A 21,269-nucleotide genomic window follows, 5' to 3' on the forward strand; every position below is an offset into this window, starting at 1 on the left:
GTGTAAAAATGCGAATATTCTGACTTGTGCTAGCATTGGGCCTCCGATAGTCCAGTTGTTTTGAGGAAGGCCCTAACCATACTCATTATTGTGTATTTGTATGGACCATTAATCATACTATCAAATAATATATATTCATTACACAAATAATATACTTTTAGTATATTAAAAATGTAAATTATATTTAAAATATATATATAGTTTAAGTAGTAAAAGTATATTATTTTATATAATGTAAATTCAGTATATAAATAATGTATTTTTAATATATTAAAATGTTTTTTTTTTGTGGGGGTGGGGGATTGGGGGAACCCTGCTAGCCAAGAAAATGGATACTCTTTGCCAATATTGACTGACACTAATACTCAATCCATTCGATGTAGTGTCTCGGTGCTTCCTTGGCAAGCCAATCAACTACTTTGTTTCTCTCGTGTGGTACATGTTGAATCGTGATCATTCAGTCCCTTCTCAATCACTGTTTGATTCATTCGACGAGAATTTTACAGTTACCCAACGGCTCCGTGCATTCAGTAAGCCAAATGACGACTTGCATGGAGTCACTTAAGACGACGATATTCTTCTTCCCTTGTTCCCACGCCCATTTGAGTCCCAGGTACATTGCCCACAATTCGATTTCTGTGGCTCTGTCAAAATACTCTCTCTCCTGAAACATTTCAAAATTCTCTCAACCTAGGATTTCTTCATATCCTACATTCAACAATGGCGGATGTAGTGACAAACATGATTGTAAGATTTCTCAACACAAGTACAAACCATTCTCCAGAAGATGCCTTGGCATTGATAAAGCCGCTTGTCAGTATGGCGGTTCAGAAGAGGCTCAAGTTTGATCCTTTTTTGATCGAAGAAATCATCGCCACAATCATAAGCGACTATCCAGAGTTCATCCAACAACTATAATTTGAAAAATTGATTATTGAAGTAAACCTATTTGAGTTGAAAATCAAAAGTGAAAAGGCTTTGAAGAAACTTTTGTCCCACGTTAGAATGGGCGTGGGTTTGCATTAGTATATACAAATCTCCTGGAGTTTGAATTGTGAAACATAGATAGTCTCTCTCGCGCCTAGGGAGATGCAAATCAGATTCCAAAACGAGTATAAAGGACTTGAGTCATGTGCACCGGCAATATGTGTACATGAATGTTAAAAACCGTATGATCGAGAAGTTGTTTGTGTTGCTCAAAAGTCATTTTACTTTGATTTCATTTATTGGAGTAACCTTATAGGCATACTTTTTGGATGTACCATTCTGAAAAGCTTTAATTATGATTCTAAGGAATTCATTTCAATTTTAATTTGTAGAATTAATTAAATTGTTTGTTATAAAGGGTAGATAGTGATTTTCAAATTAGTGTTAATGTCATGTTAAATGTTATTTAACCATCATTTCCTATATATATCTTGATTGAGCAGGGAATTTTACACTGAACAACAACTAACCTATGTTCTCTACTCTTTTCCAAAAATTTTGTGCTCTACCAATGTTCTTGTCCGCCAGACTTATTTGTTTGAGTACTCAAACTTTAAGCCAATGTTCATTTTACCTTAGAAACCTAGGATACATTGCTCCTACCATCTTGGGATATAATAAATAAGATTTTTAAAAAAGTGTGAGTGTCACACGACTCTACGTTGATAAATTGAATTTTTCATTTTTTCATGCTTGTTTATCGAATTTATTTTCATAATATTCTAGCACACATACCTTTTACTAAGGGTCGATTTTCAAAAAAAAAAAAAATCTTTAACTAAATATCCGTTTGGAAAATAGGAAAATGACTTCTGGAAAATATTTCAAATTATTCAAATGTACTACGTTGATAAGTTGAACTCTTGCAATAATTAAGTTTAATTTGAGTAAACCTTACCTATTCAAATGATTCCTTCCATCCTTTGATTCCAACACTTCTTCGCGGTTTCGGACCAAAAAGATTCTCTTTTTTTTTTCGCTTTCAAACTGCTTAATTAATTCAAAATTAACATGGTTAATCATTCAATTTGTCAGTAAACAAACATTTGAAAACGTTAATTTTACTGCAATATATGAGGTTAATTTCAATACCGATTTGACTTTTCAAATAATAGAATTAACCAAACAAGTGAAAAAGGTGTGCTTTTTTTAAAGTTCAATCCAAAATAATCCTTTTGTAAATAAGAGAAATAATAATGATTTTGGACATGTTAATTCAATAAATGTTTTTAATTAGAGGCCTGTGAATGACTCGTTTTATAATTCTTATAATCCAAGTTTGGAATATCATATCACTCTAATTTTTCTTAGGGTAATAATCAAAATGATTTTTAGTCAAGTCATCCTTCTTTGGAGGATTCCTTGAATGATTTTATATAGGCTTGCACTAGACAGCAAGAAGCAAATGATCAACGATTCAAGATGCAACAAGAAGCAAATGAACAATGGTTCTAACGAAATGAAGGATCACTTGCAAGAAATGAGGCTTCCATAAGAAAGTTAGAAGTACGAGTAGGGCAAATCGCTAAAGTTTTTCAAGGGCATGTGCCAGGTAAGTTACCAAATCAGCCAGAAGAAGCAAAGTCCATAGAAATCATTAATGATGGTAAGACTATTGATGAAAGCTTTGAAAACACCAAACCTATGCAAAATGAAGATTTTGAGGAAGAGGTGCCATATGTACCACCCAAGCCTTATGCTAGTCATTATAGTGTGGTTTACTTCTCATATGTGGTGTACAAGCTATTATACATTAACAGGGCGTTTGGTTGGAGATGGGGAATTACGTGGGAAAGGAATTGCAATTCCATGGGAGATAAATTACTGGGAATAAAGTGAAAATTTAAATTCTAGTGTTTGGTTTACAGGAATAGAATTACTGGAATTTCAATTCCAATGTTTGGTATACATGGGAATTGAAAGGGAATAAGTAGTATAAAGTCCAAAATGTCCATTTGTTGTTGTGAGACATTGATTTTAGGTTTAAAAAGGGAGGGATAATTTTGACTCATCACTGTTTTTTTTTTCTTCCTAAAATCCAAGAATTAAAATCTTAGGGGGACATGAGATTTTAATTCCATGAAAATGGGGGAATTACAATTCCTTTCAACCAAACAAGAGAATTTTGTGGCCTTTGGAATTAGGTGGGAAGGGAATTTAAATTCCCTTAAACCAAACGCCCTGTAAGGGAGCGTTTGGTTCACAGAATCTTGGATTACCCTAGGTAATAGGATTACCTCCTTGAAGGTAATGTGAGATTTTGGGAATGTAAGATTACCTTGTGTGTTTGATTTGGATGGTGTAATATAATATTACCTTGTTTAGTCCATGGTTATATTTTAGGTTATATGGATCAATTTACAATAATGTCCTCAATAATATATATATATATATATATATATATATATATATATATATATATATATATATGATCTAAAGACCACCTTAATTAGGTGAGATCGTGTGATTAGATCTGATCGTTTATTTTGAAATTTTAACGTGCCGATTTGTTTGGATTTTTTAACTGTGTGCGCTGAGTTGTAAATAGGCAGGGGTGTTGGAGTCATTTGCCATATTCTTTATTACGTTACAAATTTAATTTCGGGTTTTTTATCGGAAGGTGCAACGGGTTTGATTCTCGAAATCCTTTTCAACATACGACACTCTCACCATAGCTATCCGCTCAGTTCTTGCCAGTCGTTCCTGTCGAGCTCGTTGGTTTTTCCGGTGCCACGCTATGCCTGTAGCATCGTGATAGTCTCCATGGCTGGCTCTTCCGTTAGGCGATCAAAGCATCAAAAGAAGAATGCTTCTGGTTGTCGTCAAGGTATTCTGATTTCATTTTTTTGTTTGTTTTTTCTTTGATTTTATTGTGTTTTTGTATTCGGGGGTTTTCCGGCGTGGGGCCGGGGAGGTAGGGCCAGTGTTAGTTTATATCAGTTACAATATGAGAACCTTTTGTTCTTTATAGGCAAGAGGCGCCCGTGGAGAGCTTTTCTTTTATATAGTCCTCGTGGAACAGGGAAGTCCTACTTAGCTAAGGCTGTTGCTACTGAGGCAGAGTCAACATTTTTCAGGTATATTCCATCTTACAATCTCTTGAAATGTATGTATCTCTATCTATATTATAAAGGTGAATGAGATAAAGTTGACTTTCTATATATTTGCATCAATCTTAGAATGTGCTTTATGCAATTGTACATTTGAATGATATTACAAATAGGCCTTTTAATGTTATGAAATGATGGATGTTGTGCATTATGCATCTCCAATTGTACTACTCCGTATTTGTTACTAATTTAACATTATTATTATTATTATTATTGTTGTTGTTGTTGTTGTTGTTGTTATTATTATTATTATTATTATTTTATGATTGTTACTGAGTCATGCACACTTTCTCCTCTATTCCGCTCTTATCCTATCATTTCATTTATCTTATGCTAATATTCTGTTTTAGAACTCACGTTTTATTCACTTCTTTCTGATGCTTTTCTGCAAGTAATAGAGACCATGGTGCCTAATCCCATAGTGGAAAATGTTGTTTATGCACCATTTTCCGTTGTATATATACTTTCATAAATCTTTATCAAGAAACTTAGGCCATAAAGTTGGCAAGTGCCAACTGTTCTTATGCAGTGTATCATCTTCTATTTGTTTTTGTTTTACTTATTTATTTATTAGTTAGTTGGTACATCTTTTGTCCCATTGGTTTATATTCTATTTGCTGTGGTAATATCTTGCAGGGTGCCGAAGATGAACTAAAATATGCAGTTGGGGTCATTAGACCAGATAGTGTTGCATTTGAGGTGGTTAATGGTTTTAAATTATATATGAGAGTGGATCAGTTTATACCAGCGATTCTTGCGGAAGTGATCCCATGGTAAGTTTTTCTGTATTGAGCAGTCTAGGAGTATGCGATTTCCTATTGGCAATGATGGTAATCATTCTTTTTGTTGCAATTAAGAGTTGTTAAAATGCCAATATATACCACCAACTAATGTGCTGATTAGGAAGACAGAAGAATGTTTCAACCTGATATCTCACTTGCTCATCAATGCTGGTAGTTGGTAGCTATAATGCCTTTAATTTATCTAAAATTACAACTGAAAAGGCGTTTGTGTTCCTTCAACCTTAAGATGAAGCTCACAAATGATAGAAGTACGATTTGAAGTCCTAGGCACTCATATCATGCATCTGTGCTATCCCATTCTGATTAGCACGATTTAAGTGTTTAAGGCAATGCAGTTTGCAGGATTAGAAATTCTATTAGTAAAGCATCTTTATAAACGATAGCATAGACTGGTTTCCATTAACACGTTTGTACGTGGATAGTTATTACAATACACTACAGCTTCAATTTCATATATAATAAATTAATATAATCTAATAATTATCACAATTTTAATTATATAATGGTGAATAATGGTGATAATAGTTAAATGTTAATCTATTTGATTATATACTATTAGTTTTTAGATATTATTTAATCTAATAATTATCATCATTTGTCAATTTAATTAATAATGTTATCTAATAAAAAGGGTTAGGAAATTAGAGAACTAATAATTAATTAATATTAATCCATATATATATATATATATATATATATATATATATATATATAAATAGCATTGCAAGAGTATATATATCCATTTTAAAAAATATAAACACAAATTAAAAGCTATTATACTCAAATCATATATGAATTTGAAACACACTTTGAAAATCACTCTTTATGTTGTTTAGTTGTTAAGTACCCATGAAGAAGCAAGAGAAGAGGGCAAATTATGCTGTGCATCCGTATGCACCATGCATGGTGCATACGGATGCAAAAACACGCGTCTCCCCTTAAAAAAAAAATTCATGTTCCCCAGCAACAACATATAACTAAAATTCCAGAATCGATGAATTATAATTCCAGAATTTATGAATTAAAATTCCAGAATCTAATCTATGAACTAAAAATTCTAGAATGAATGAACTAAAATTCCAGAATCTATGAACTAAAATTTTAGAATCGATGAACTACAATTCCAGAATCGATGAACTATAACAACTCGTTTGGTTCGCTGGAAAATATTTGAAAGGAAATGGAATTGAAATTCCATGGAAAATAAATTCCAAGAAAATAGATTACATTGTTTGGTTGGTGGAAAAAGAAATTACTGGGAATATGAATTCCATTGTTTGGTTGAGTTTGGAATGGTAAGGAATAATGTGTATAATGACAAATATAACCCTACACAACAATAATAATATAATAATAATAATTTAATAATAATAATAATAAGAGTAATTAATAAAGAAGGTGATGGTAAAATTGTCATATTAGTTTTTCATGGAAAACAAAATACCTAGGATGAGCTAGGAATTTGTTTTCCTCACTCTCAAGGAAAACTTTTTCCAATGGAAAATGTTTTCCAACCAACCAAACAACATAAAACATCATTTTCTTTCACTTTTAGGAAAACATTTTCCATGAAAAATATTTTCCATCCAACCAAACACCCCCTAATTCCATAATCTATGAACTAAAATTCCATAATGAATGAACAACATAATGTTGTTGCTGGGAATCGAACCTGAATTTTTTTTTTAAAGGGGAGACGCGCGTTTTTAATAAAATGACGTCGTTTTTGCATCCGTATGCACCATGCATGGTGCATACGGATGCACAACATAACTACTCAGAGAAGAGAGTAATGAAGAAGAAATGCTAAGAAATCTAAGCCCAATACTCAAACAATGATGGCAAATTTATAGTGTGCACCAGCCAGCTAGCATTCAAAATACAGAGTTATAAGATGCACTCAACAACCAACATTCAAAATGCAGAGTTATAAGATGCACTCATAGTGTACTACAAGGTGCACTCAGCGGAGAGAGAGCAACAGGGTTACTTACTGGGATTTTTTTAACTTGAGCGAGCCCTTGAGAACATCGACCGCATCTGCCCTTGAAAGGTCAGCTTCGGTCATAAGCGCCTGAATTTCCTTGGGGTCTATACCACTTTCATCCACCTCATGAATTTCCTCCGGGTCTATACCACTTTCATCTACCTCCTCTAACTCAGGCTTTGAGTTCAAACCCAACTTGACTTCACCAAATATACCATACATGTCTTGAGTCGTGCTCTTGAAAACCTCCGGCTTAGACATCTAGTATAAACACTGTGTTAAGAGCCCCACATCTATAAAATAAGAGAGAACATATGGGTTTATAAAGCCATGGGTTAGATTAGCTAATTGGTTAGATTCAATCTTTTAGTGTGGTTTGGCCCATGTGCATTATAGCCCAGTTGAGTGACCATGGCCCAATCTTAAATTATAACATGGTATCAGAGCTTGTTCGGTCCACTTCGGGTTCACCCGATTATGGGTATTGGTGGCGTCCAGAGCTTTCGTTTCAGGGGGAGCGGTTAGATTCCACTTGAGGGAGTGTTAAGAGTCCCACATCTATAAAATAAGAGAGAACATATGGGTTTATAAGGTCTTATAACATGGTATCAGAGCCTGTTCGGTCCACTTTGGTGGCGTCCAGAGCTTTCGTTTCAAGGGAGGGTCTGGTCCAATTTCAAGTGGTCAACCGGTTAAATTCAAAATGGCCCGGTTATCCACTTGAGGGGGAGTGTTAAGAGCCTCACATCTATAAAATAAGAGAGAACATATGGGTTTATAAGGCCATGGGGTTAGACTAGCTAATTGGTTGGATTCAATCTTTTAGTGTGGTTTGGCCCATGTGCATTATAGCCTAGTTGAGTGACCATGGACCAATCTTAAATTATAACATGGTATCAGAGCCTGTTCGGTCCACTTTGGGTTCACCCGGTTATGGGTATTGGTGGCGTCCAAGCTTAAGCCCGCTTGTTCGGTCCACTTTGGTGGCGTCCAGAGCTTTCGTTTAAGGGGGAGGGTCTGGTCCAATTTCAAGTGGTCAACCGGTTAGATTCAAAATGGCCCGGTTGTCCACTTGAGGGGGAGTGTTAAGAGTCCCACATCTATCAAATAAGAGAGAACATATGGGTTTATAAAGCCATGGGTTAGACTAGCTAATTTGTTGGATTCAATCTTTTAGTGTGGTTTGGCCCATGTGCATTATAGCCCAGTTGAGTGACCATGGCCCAATCTTAAATTATAACATGGTATCAGAGCCTGTTCGGTCCACTTTGGGTTCACCCGGTTATGGGTATTGGTGGCGTCCAAGCTTAAGCCCGCTTGCTCAGTCCACACGCCCAACCTGGAGACAAGCTGAAGGGGCTATCTGATTACTCTTATCAAACGATTCACCTCTTCTTTTAGCAACACGCCCAACTACGCCACTTAGAGCACCACCTCTTCTTTTAGCCACACGCCCAACTACGCCACTTAGAGCACCAGTAATAATTTCAAAATTTCAAAGGGTGATTTACTCATTATTATCAACAGTTGATTCAATAACAATACCAGCAGCATTTGATGATTCAATAATAGATAGGGATTCACTTGATTGAATACAAACTGGGGAGGCATTACTATCCGTGCTAGAAGACCCACTACTAGACGATATTATTGCTTCATTAGGTGGTAACTGCTCAGGAGCACCCTCCAATGCTTTAAGAAGGACCATATTTGCCTCATTCATCCGTTGCTCTGCCAAATTGAAATTGGTAAGAGCAACTCGTCGGACTTCTAAATATTGGTAAGCTTCCATCAAATCGCATTCAAGTCGTGAAATCTCATTAACCTCAGATGTTATCGCATCTTGCAGATTTATACGTTGCAATTCGATTAAATCTTGACCGTCAATCCCTCCTTGATTTTCGACACGGCCAATACCTCCTTGATCTTCGACACGGCCAATACCAATCACTCCTTGATCTCCGATTACATCTTCACCGCCAATCACTCCTTGATCTCCGATTACATCTTCACCGCTAATCACTCCTTGATCTCCGATTACATCTTCCATGACCAGAGAGGAGAGGACGGAGCCCGAGCCTAGAGAGAGAAGAGAGAACGAAGCCCAAGCCCTACGGAACCCTAGAGAAAACGGCGTCGTTTGGATCAATAATAAATTTGAGAGAAAACGGTATATAATGGATAGAACGCCTAAAAATTCCATCTCTAGTTTGCAAAAAAAAAAAAAAAAAAAGGCCTCTCCACGTGTCTCTACATCTGTCTTCTACTAATTTTTAGAATACATTTACTTTTTCACATCTCAACGGTCTATCATCTTTTCTTGCAATTACTTAAAATGCTCCACTTTGCTTTCTGCAGAAATTTTTACCAGGAGTCACATATCAAAGCCCTGAAGAAAGTTATTTTTCACAAGGGCTACTGTATTTTGAAAATTAAATAAAGGGAAAATGGCACTTTTTCCCCCTGAGTTATATACCTATAGCATTTTTTCCCTCTAAATTATTGAAGTGGCTGTTTTTCCCCCTGAAATGTTAAATGGACATATTTACCCTTAAACTAAATATTTAATTTATTATTTTCTCCAACAAATTATGATCATAATTTGGTTCAAACTAAACAAACACTATAGCAACCAAACCGAAATATTCCAATTACAATTTAGAATCGAAATTTGATATTTAGAGTTTATTAAAATCGTGAACCGGAATGGACGGTTCATGTTCCGAACTGAAAAAATAAAATACATTTATTGTTGAATTTAGACTGTTTTAAAATAAAAAAATAAAATTTTATAATAAAGACAGTTCAAAATCGCGAATCAGATCCGGAACCGCCGGTTCACGGTTCAAGATTCAATTTTTTTGATACATAATTTTAATAAATTGACATTTAAATATTGGGTTCTAGATCTGAATTATAACCGTAAACTATTAATTCGATTGCTTTAGTATCCGGTTCAATTCAAACCGAACCGTGGTCATCCCTATGTATACGCAATAATTTGTTTGAGTAGTAAAATAAATAAAATGTTTACTTTAAGGGTATAAATGTCAATTTAATATATTAGGGGGAAAAAACACCACTTTTATAATAATTGAGGGAGCTAATGTGCTTACCTAAATAATTAAGGGGGAAAAAGTTCTATAAGTATATAACTCAGGAGTAAAAAGTGTCATTTTCCCTTAAATAAAAGTTGAACATCAATCTACGAAACTGAATTAGCTGGATAGCATATTGGGAAGTCACGGGACTTCTAGTTTATCTAGATTAGTACTTCATGTATATCATTCAGTTATGGTTGTAGCCTAGCATAACTAAAAATTATTGTATACTCATAACTATAAATATTGTACACACGATTGTGAATGACATGCAACTATGCAAGAAACTCTTCCAGTTCTCAATTGTTAATTAAGCCAATGTTAATGTTTAGAAAATCATGATAATCCAATTTGAGATTTCAAGGATGAGATAGGATGAAGATTTTTACTGCTGGCGTCTCAAAATTGTTTCAGTTTCCATAACACCATAGTTGAAAGGAAGTTCGCTGGCTTCAAAGCTCGTAAATTTTCCTTGACCCACTTTCCATAAGGATTTGATAAAGCAACTCGCTTTTTGACCTCTGTGTTTTCAAAAACCTGTTTGAATCAGAAACTCAAAAAGTGTCATGAAAGAACAAGTTATCAAGGTATAAAAGGTAAAAGGCTTAAAAGAACACTTTCAGAAAGTGAAAATAACTAATTGCCTGCCTCAATCATACATGCAAGGTACCAAAGCAACAGATAGGAATACACATAGGAGCTTCAAATCTTTAAATTCATGCAGTAGAGAAACTTTAGCCAATCAAAACTGAAGAGTGATAGGGATATTTATTATTATTATTATTATTTAAATTCCTCCATATAGTTGCCCACCACAACACGACTAGTCAATTACAGAGATTTTAGGATCAGTATGGGTGTGTTTGGTTCGCACGTAGGAATCGGAATCGGAATGGGTATCAAATAATTGGTAATGGTAATGGGTTTTGGTGAAAGTATTTAACATGTTTGGTAGTATGGTGGAATGGGAATGGTTACTAATAGTAGTGCTTGAGAATGAATAAGGGAAGGAAACTTTTATTTTATTTGGGTATGGATTTTTCAATTCATGGGGTCTAAAAACCTATCAACCAAACAATAACAATCACTTTCATATCCATTCCTATGGGCAAAACCCACCAACCAAACACACCCTATATTCTCACCAGAATACAGGTCATGAAATACATCTTTGGCTAAAAACAAAAAATTCACTAAAAATCTGGCTACATGGATTTGACAAAGATTAAGAAAACAGTTACAAATAATTAAGATCAAGACAAGCTCCGACTGTTTTTCCATCACTGCAACAAAGAGAAGGCTAAGAAATTGCAAGTAATTGTCAGGGTGATAGCTAATATTTACAAGTCAAAATGGGAAGCAGAAACAAGTTCATGAGATGATAAGAAGATAATTAATACCAAACCCAACATCCCAACCAGTTAAGTATTAGCTAAGCAAAAACAGTAGCATTATATTTTTTTCACTAAGTACGCTTATACAATTAACGATGCAGGAATGAGCAGGTCAGCATGGTAAGAAGATTCATATATGATTTTTATCATGTTCCCCTTTTAATCAGCATTCTATACAACAATGTGAAAATTTCCAGCAACAAGCAAATAAATGCTCAAAGTTGAGATAATAGGGGTTGTACTTCTGCTACACTGTCAAGATTAGCAGAGTCAGATGCTTTTGAGTTCCCAAAAGGACGAATGTCATTTTCGCGTCCACGCCAAACAGGAGACTTCAAATAGGTCTCTCTAGATTGCATCCAGTTCAAGTTCCCCTGAATAATGTTTTTGACAACAATTTGAAAGACAACCAAAAACCACATAAGCCCTTGACAATGCAACGATGAAGGAAAAGAAACAAATAGCTAGGTGAAGTTGGTGTAACCTGTACTGTGTTATAGAGGACCGACAGTTATTTTAGAAGTAACTTGGTCGATATTTCCGAGTTACTAGGTTGGATACTACCCGCTGGGCTTGGAATCCCGGTTAGGGGGTGTGCACAGTGAAAATACGATACCTGATTCCACCGAGATATAAGAACCACGTGTACCGATTTTGTGGGCGAGATGAGTATTATGCCGGCTAGATTGCCGAGCCCGGATAGGTCCATTCACGATTCGTGAAGTTCCTACCTCCCCCAATAGTTCAGAAATGAAGAAAGAAAGAAGAGAAAGCGAGTCAAGTGACTCAATAGAGATCCTCCACAAAAAAAGTATGATTCGTGAAATCCCTACCTCCCCCAATAATTCATAAATGAAGAAAGAGAAAAAACGAGTCAAGTGACTCAATAGAGATCCTCCACAAAAAAAGGATTACTTTTTAAATAAAGAGTAAGAGTATAACTATATATTTTTTCTTTATCTTTCAGCATGATTGTGTGAAGTGCATAGTAGATAATATGTGGTTTATATCTAGAAGTATTTATGTATACCTATTGAGATCTATGACTAAGTGTGCTGCTTATATTCATGCTTGAGATTGTATGTGAATGCAAAATATTTTCCAATCTATTATATTGTATTATCTATTTAAACATACTTTCTCAACCTAATGAAGCACACAGAGCCAACGTCTCTGCATGTGTGTTTATGTATAATGAAAAGAGCTAACAACATCTCTGTTGAGGCTCAATCTCATGACCTCCCACATAGGAGAAGTCACTAATGTCATCTGAGCACCTAGGAGAAGTCACTAATGCCAACTTCTAGAATATATTTCATATTATATTCAAATCCTATTAAAATTTATAATTATCAGACCGTTTATATATATATATATATATATATATATATATATATATATATATATAATTTTAAATTCCCATTCATGTATGGATAAAAAAGAACTGATAATTTATTTATAATTTAGAATAAATTGTAAATTTCAAAATAAGTTTTATCAAACAGCAATTTAGAATAGCAAACTAATCTGTATCATTCAAGAGCGGAGACACAACTGCAATATTTTCCAAAGTTGAAAATTATTTGGTACTTGGTAGGCCAAACCAAATTCAATGATTAATATAATCAAACCTATAATAAATCCCAATCATTTTCGATTTGCTTTTCATTATGAGGACACAAATCACCTTCTCTTGACCACTGTACTAAACATAGGCAGGATTCTGATTCTTATATATACACATTTAAAAAAAAAAAAATCTTTTTTTTTTATAACTACAATATTGCACCATATTATCATTAGTTCAATCCTTTATTCTTATATTTTAACATACCATATAGAACTCACTCAACTCAGACCTTTTTATACCATATTCATTAAAAAAAAAAAAAAAACATTTTTTGAGGTTTACCTTTTTTTTTTTTTGATGCAAAACACAAAGAGCCAATAACACCTCCACTGAGACTTGAACTCACAACCTTCTAAATAGAAGTCCAACCCTGATACCATTAGACCACATAATCTTGGTTTTTTGAGGTTTACCTAGTTTTTTTTTAGTTTTTTTTTTTTTTTTTTTTGGATCGGACCATAAGGTGTCTTGAGAAGACCATAACTGTAGGAGGCACCTTTGAACCCGTATCATATTCAGATTAATCAGCATTTGCATCAGTCCGTCCCAATTAAGAGGCAAAGAGATGACCAGGCCAGATTGATTTTTTCCATCGAGAAGGGGTTCGAACGTCCGACCTCTCTTAAGGGATGAGAGTGCACGGACACACACATTAATCAAACTGATTTTTTAAATTTACCTAATTTACACCATCAAATAGTGACTACGTGTTTTTTTCGCCACTCAAAAACAAAAATATCACTTCTTATTTCTATTTATATAAATAGTAAGTATGCGGTGTATGGTGGAATTTTTGTGTAGTATATATATATATATATATATATATATATATATATATATATATATATATATATATATATATGATTTGATGAGTGATGTAGAAGTAGTAGTTGTTATTACATATGGATTTGGACCCATTAAGATTGACTAATATATCTCATCTCATGCATTAAGAATAATACAGTACTGAATAATAATGCATATTATATTCCAGCAATTAATTACAAGGACGAGCCTGATGTGAAAGTGGGCAACAAAACCAAAGTGTTTTTATCTGCAATGAACCTACGAGTTTTGGACTCGTATACCACTGACCAGAAAAGATTCACCAGTACACAAGTTGGTTGTCAGTCTTATCCATCCTCATGGAATATATTATATTGAAGAAGAAAAAAAAAATTCACACTTCACACCACTATTTTCTTCATTAAATAAAATAAATACATATTTAATTTAATCAGTGTACTCATTCTTTCTTGTTTATTCATTTATTAAATCTGAGTAATTTGTACATGAATAGTGGAGGTCAGATGTAGTAGTGTGTACCTCGTGGGCTAGTATGTGTTTACATGTGTTTTTTAATGGGTGTCAAATTTATAATCGTAGTTACTAAGAACATTAGAGCAATCACAATAGTAGTTTTTGTTAAGTATTTTAAGAAGAAAAAATTAGAATTTGGTTTTTATCTAATCAAAATTTGAGATTTTTGGCTAGATTTTTTTCATTTTTCCAAAGGTTGAACCCCAACCCTAAGGGCCCCCCACATCCCGACCCGACCGAGCATTTGGGAGGGCTAGATTTTTTTCATGTAAACATGATTTGTGGGTGAAGTTCACTTTTGAAGAGAAAGGGGAAAACTTGTGCAAATTGATGCACGTTGGATTAATTTTTTTTTATTTTTCTTGTCAGAATTTATTGTCCCCCCTCCTCTCCCCATTTTTTTTTTTTTAATTTTCTCACTTGCTTCTCTCTGTTCTACATGACATGCAAAAAACCGCACAAAAATCTACCACTATTGAGGTTCCTCTAAGTCAACATATATTCAAATCAATTTATTAGTTGGGGTTGATATCTTAAATTGACATTTTAAATTATTATTTTGAGGTATAGTTTGGGTGAGGTTCACTTTTGATTTGAGTTAGGTCAAGTGAATTCGGATTCTTCTAGTTGGAATATATTATACAGAAAAATTCCATCCAAGTTGATCATATTATTGACTTAGCAAATTTGGGTTTGGCTCCCAACGAGAGCAGTCTATTGGTCTGGTCTTCTTAATTTGAACCGATCATCAGTTATATGCAACCTAAGTTGAATTAGTTTACCAGTGACGGATCTACCATGGGGGCAGCTGCCCCCTTCATCCCTCGGTAGTCCTTTAATATATATGTATATGTAGTAATACTTATTAAAGAATGCACTAGCTTACCTGGTTGAAGCTTGGATAGTAACATGAAATATTTTGAATTTCACCTTCAGCACTTCTTTATATTTTAGGCTTCTTTTATTTATTTTTTAATTCTATTTATGTGTGTATATTTTAGCTTCTTTTCTTTATTTTACCTATTCTCACCCTTCAATAAATTACATATTTTTCTAAGGGTATGTTTTTATTATTATTATTATTTTTTTTTTGTGTGTGAATCATTTAGTTAATGTAGTCCACAAGTTTATATTATACTTCATTGTATTCAAATTAGTTTAGAAAAATTTAAAAGTTGAACTAATTAAAAAAATATAAAATTAAAGTGTGTGTGTGTATATATATATATATATTTTTTTTTTTGAAAGTTACTGGCTCTATTACATTGTAGTATCTGTTCATATACTTTCTCAACCTACTGAAACACAAAGAACCAATAACGCCTCCACTAAGGCTCGAACTCATAATCTTCCAAATGGAAGTCCAACCCGGGTACCATTAGACCACATAGTCCTGGTATATATATATAAAATGTCTACTTTCCTTTTCTTTTTGAATGCTACTGACTCTATTACATAATTTTTACTTTTCTATTCAAACTATTTTAATGTAATTGATTATGTTTTATATTTTGTCAATTTCACCCTACTAAGTATAGTTTTGGCTCTGCCCCAAACTATCCTGTCATATGTCATTGTAAACATTGTATATATTATATTATAATTTATAATGTATTAGAATCATATTATAAGTGTTTGATATTTTGTCATTGACAATTCTAAAATCATTTTAAGTATGCTCCCACTTACATAATTTTCTGAATCCGCACACGAGCTTAATTACCTCAAAGGATAATAGACACATGATAAATTAACTCTTAAAGTGTACTTATTGAATTGAGAAAAGTATAGTAGTATTTTGTCCTGGAAAGAGACCGAATGTGAGTTTCCATTATTATAAATACAATTTTTTTTTTTTTTTAAGTTGTGAACATAAAACCTCTCTCTTTCGCACGTAGAAGGGTTGTAAATTGCACAAATTTAAGTTAATTAATTCTGATAAGTTAATATTTATTTTTCTTTAATTTTATTACATATATATACCGTAGTGACTGAATTTATTAAAAATATTCTTACAGACCAACATATATGTGTGTGTGTATGTATGATAGATATATATATATACATATATATAATATAATAGTGTATGATTGCTTGCAATAATATTAATGAAATAAGGAGAGGGGCCAAAGAAATAAATGCAGTGATAACCTAGACGGAAGGGGTAGCTTTCATTGAAGAGACAAGACTTGTGATGGGCTAGATTCAGGTAGAAGAACATTATCACTCCCCCGATTTATATGATCCTCGCCACCGGTACCGGTGGTTGGCTTGCAGATAAGGATCATCAAATCTTCACCATATATCAATCTATATTTATTTTATATTAATTACACTAAACTATATAATATTAATATTAATATTAATACTAATATATATGTTGCATGCATGCATGCATGACCTATAGCTACCTAGTAGTTGCCTAGTTGCGTACTCATATATATATGAGATTTTGTTTTTCGTTTAATCATTTCCAATGCAACCTGCCGGTGTGCCCAGGCCCCATTATCCTCTAATTTTCTCCTCTATCACTTTCACGATTTGCCCTCCTAACTCTCGATATTTACATTGCGTTTGGTTGTGAAGAAAAAATTAAATAAAAAAGAAAGTGTAATTTGGTGGAAAGAGAATAAAGTATGAATTCAAATTACATTATTTGGTATGGAAGAATAAAATTATTGAGAATGAAAATGAGAAGAGAAAATTAAAAGTAATATACAAACTAAAAATGTTACATATGAAATAATAAAAATAATACTCGGTAACTACTAAGGGTAAAACAGTAGTTTCTTTATCTTTTTCCTTTCCATGCTTCATTGAATTGGCCAATTCAACCCTCAAACCAAACAATGTAATTTATCAAGTCAAAATATTGTATTGTAAAAGAATTGTAATTACAGTGTACCAAACACCCCTATATCCGTTAATAATTTAAATATTTTATAGATATTAAAATACAACACATATTTTAATGTAATTGCTTAAACTTGATCTGAACCGCTCAAAATACAACCTCTTTTTTTTTTTCCTTAATTTTTGTATATATATATATATATATATATATATATATATATATATATATATATATACAAAAATTAAGGGGAAAAAAAAGAGGAGAGAGAGAAAATTAAAGAAAAAGAATGAAAAATGAACAAAATGAGAATACGATGGAGTGAGAAGAAGCATGGGGCTGTCGTCTTGCGACTAAGTTATGAAAACTCAAGACGACAGTATTATGGAGGTTTGGTAAGGGGACACATCTCAAAGGGTTTTTATCCATTTTCATCCATATATGCATTGTCCCCATGGACCCTATCAATTTTGTAAGTAAATGCCCTTTTATCGCCTGTCAATTTAATTGCAACAAAAACGTACAAAGCTGCCTTGGGGCCATGCTAAGTCAATGCTCATCGATAATAAGGCCCTTTTCATTACTAACTATACCCTATTTAATTTTATCATCATTCATATATTTAGCTAAAGTCCACTGTATCAATATATCATACTTACATGGTACCAACAATATAATACATACATATTTTATACTTTAACAATTGAAAATGATAAGTGTATATACTCTCATAGAGTAAAACTCTTGTCACGTATCATAATTTTATTATAATTTTTTAAAAATGAAATAAGAAGTGTGACAGTGACCAACTTTTTATTCTTTCTTTCTTCTGATGATTGAATCAATCAAAGTATATGTCATATAAATGGCAATTAGAAATCGCTAAATTAACAGTTAATTAAGAAGCAGTGTACAAAACATGCAACAGTATGTATATATACTTATTATCTGGCCAAAAGAATATAATATATATACTTACAAGCATATTGAAGCTGTACGTATTATGTTCCGTTTGGGTCGACGGGGCTAGTTATTATACTACTCTAATCTATATATATACAACGTAACTGATCCGAGTGTATGCATTCCGTACTTGAGATGTTCCAAACATTTATGTCGAAAATTAAATTAATGAACACTGGAACAATGTACGTATACAAATTTTTGTACATAGGAACACAAAAAAGCAATTAAAACGTGGCAACACATTGAGGTAATGACATGAAATTGAAATTACATTTGCAGTCCACATTCAGATACCATGATCTAAAAGAATAGGTGCGTTTGTTATAGTTACAAATCAGTGTTTTAAACAATTGATAAGTAAATTGGCCGGTTAATATTTTCAACAAATAATTACCGTATGCCTACTAAATACGTGGGACTGGTTTGGACAATCATTGTTACATTCATCTTCCCTGGACAGATTCACTCTCTTTCACCGCCATCGAGGATTCGGTTTTATCTTACTAGGTAACTGTTTAGCTACCTCACTACCTATGTCCTTGTTCTGCTATTGTGGTACGTACGTAAATTCGCAGCTTTGTCCATAGTAACATAAGAGCATCTATATCAGTGATTATTTTGGGATTATTTGTACAGTAAATCTGACAAATTGAAAAGAGAAATGGAGAGAAAAGGTAAGGAAGAGAGGGTTGAGATTCATATGGTGAGAAGGGTTATTGGAACAGTAATCATCAGATCAGAGAAAAAAGGTACTATTGTACATGTTTCGCGCACAGCAACTCAGGCGCGCCTAACAGTTACATTTAATAATTTTTATTTTTTTTAAAAATAAGTTTTGTTGTTGTTTTTTCTTTTTCTTTTTTCTCTCCTCTCTCTCATCTCCTTTTTTCTAATCACACCTACAAAAACTCATCAAATAATCGCAAAAAAAACTCAACCATTGTGGATGCTCTAATAGTTTTATTATGGAAGTTTTTTTTTTTTTTTGAAATCACTAGTTTTATTTATTTGATTACTGATTTATTTATAAATATACTGGGTATATATAATTAAAATTGGAATTAAAACGTGTTAAGTCAGTGCTTATTATTCTAATTATTTGATTTTTGACTTAACGTTTGCCCTATGATGTGTGTGTGTGTTTGGACCGACCTATGAGTACTCTTTTGCAATTATACAGTAGTGCAATGATTTCACTAAATATAGTACAAGTGCACCACCAGGATGATCTGCTGCAAATTGCAACTTGCAACTTGCAAGTGTATACCAACAGTAGTAGACTAGTAGCAAGTAAATTGTTCGCACGGGCTTAATTCACTGGTTCAGTAAATAGTATTTGAGAGAAGAGATTAATGTTCATACCTCAACAACGATAATATATATGGAGATTACGCCCAAAGTGACAGATCCTTTATAAAAATTATTAGCTTAATTTAATAGTCGAAATCGCGGGGTGAATTGAAATGGACGTATGAGTGTGAGTGTGCGGATCATATCGGAGCAGTAGCAAGCTAAGGCGCGCGCACGGATGCATATTAGGTAAAGCCATGCCATCATATCACAACTAGCTTGCAATTATCAGATCGAATTCTGAGCGAAAACGATGCTTCGATTCATACTCGTCAGAATTCTGGAAAGCAAAGCCCTACCTACTTGTCTTGATGGCTCTTGTCTACATTAATAATCAACTCTTCATCGTCTCACAGGCCACAGCTGTGTTCTTTTTTCCTTTTTTTTTTTAATTGATTTATTTTTTAGTAAGTCATCACACTACATCTAGATTATAATGTCATAGGATGATAGTGTCTTGATTGTTTTTATTTTTGGACTGCATTGTCACAATCTTACCTAGATTAATAGATAAGACTTTTCATTATACAATTTAAATATTAACGGTATTTATTAAAATACTAAATATAAGGACGGAAATTTTGGAAAAAGAAAAAGAAGAAGTAATGAGTTGTCATTTTGGACTGTTCCCATTTGGATATCGGTCTTATCCGTGGGGATAAAAGGGGAAAGATATGAGATTAAGGAAAAACAATGAATTAATGGTTGAAAGGTTCACTACTTCACTTTGATAATGAATCAGTTTTAAATTTATAAACCAACTATTTTACATGAGAGATGTTTTACAATTCAGCGAGAGAATTAGTCACTGTATCGACGGTGAAAACCATGAGTTACACCCAAAAAAAAAATTACTAGTTTATTAAGAATTATAATTAATGAAAAATAATAATTTAACAAATACTATACATTCTTCCAAAAGGCTGAACCCCAACCCTAAGGGCCCCCGGCCCGACAGAGCATTTGGGAGGAACAAATACTATACATAATACAGCAATACATCATAGTATGCTACGATGATTGCACCCATAATCAGTGGCTAATGATCGATGCATACGATGGAGACACTCATATCGTGCGGAGCTGTAGCCTGTAGATTTACAATTTGGAACTTTTTGCCATCTAAAGTGCACAATGGGACCAGAAAATGGTCCAAGAACCCTCCGCCATCACTCTAATCTATATATTATACTCATGCCAGCTTGCGGTTAGCTTCATTTACAATTTATCAATATCATATTTTAAATGTATTCTTAATTTAAGATGGTATAAGAAGTTAACAATTTGTAAGTTTTACCTTATTTTCATCTTACGAATTCATGATTTGTCAAACAAAACAATAATAAGTGTAACTTATCGATCCAATTTGGATATATATATATATATATATATATATATATATATATATATATATATATATATATGGGGTGGGGGTGGGGGTGGGGGTGGGGGGGGGGGAGACAAGCTAAGCTTTCAATTAATGTACAAAATTGTAAATTGACTTCATATTTTTATTTTAATAAAATACTTAACCATTAATGAACCGCTAAACATTATTGGTAATTGAGATCAATCATCATTTTTTACAAAAGAACCATATTCACATTTGAATCTCCCTATATATACACACAAACATATTACCTTTTTTTTTTTTTTTTTGAATGCACACAAAGATATTACCTTATTTCTCTTTAAACTAACTAGGTTATAGGCAAGGACATAACTTACATAATTTTTTACAATACGAGGCCAAATACATGTTTTAATTGA

General features: G+C 33.2%; 1 long non-coding RNA gene across 1 annotated transcript; it reads right to left on the reverse strand.

Moving 5' to 3' along the window:
• Window positions 1-11,503: 11,503 nt before the first annotated feature.
• Window positions 11,504-11,923, reverse strand: LOC109161771. Its single transcript, XR_002050953.1, has 2 exons — window positions 11,867-11,923; window positions 11,504-11,756 (listed from the first exon to the last, which is right to left on the reverse strand). It is a non-coding gene; the product is annotated as an uncharacterized LOC109161771 (long non-coding RNA).
• Between the last annotated feature and the right edge of the window lie 9,346 nt (window positions 11,924-21,269).

The sequence above is a fragment of the Ipomoea nil genome, unplaced genomic scaffold, assembly GCF_001879475.1.
Source record: "Ipomoea nil cultivar Tokyo-kokei standard unplaced genomic scaffold, Asagao_1.1 scaffold2926, whole genome shotgun sequence".
Lineage (NCBI taxonomy): Eukaryota > Viridiplantae > Streptophyta > Magnoliopsida > Solanales > Convolvulaceae > Ipomoea > Ipomoea nil.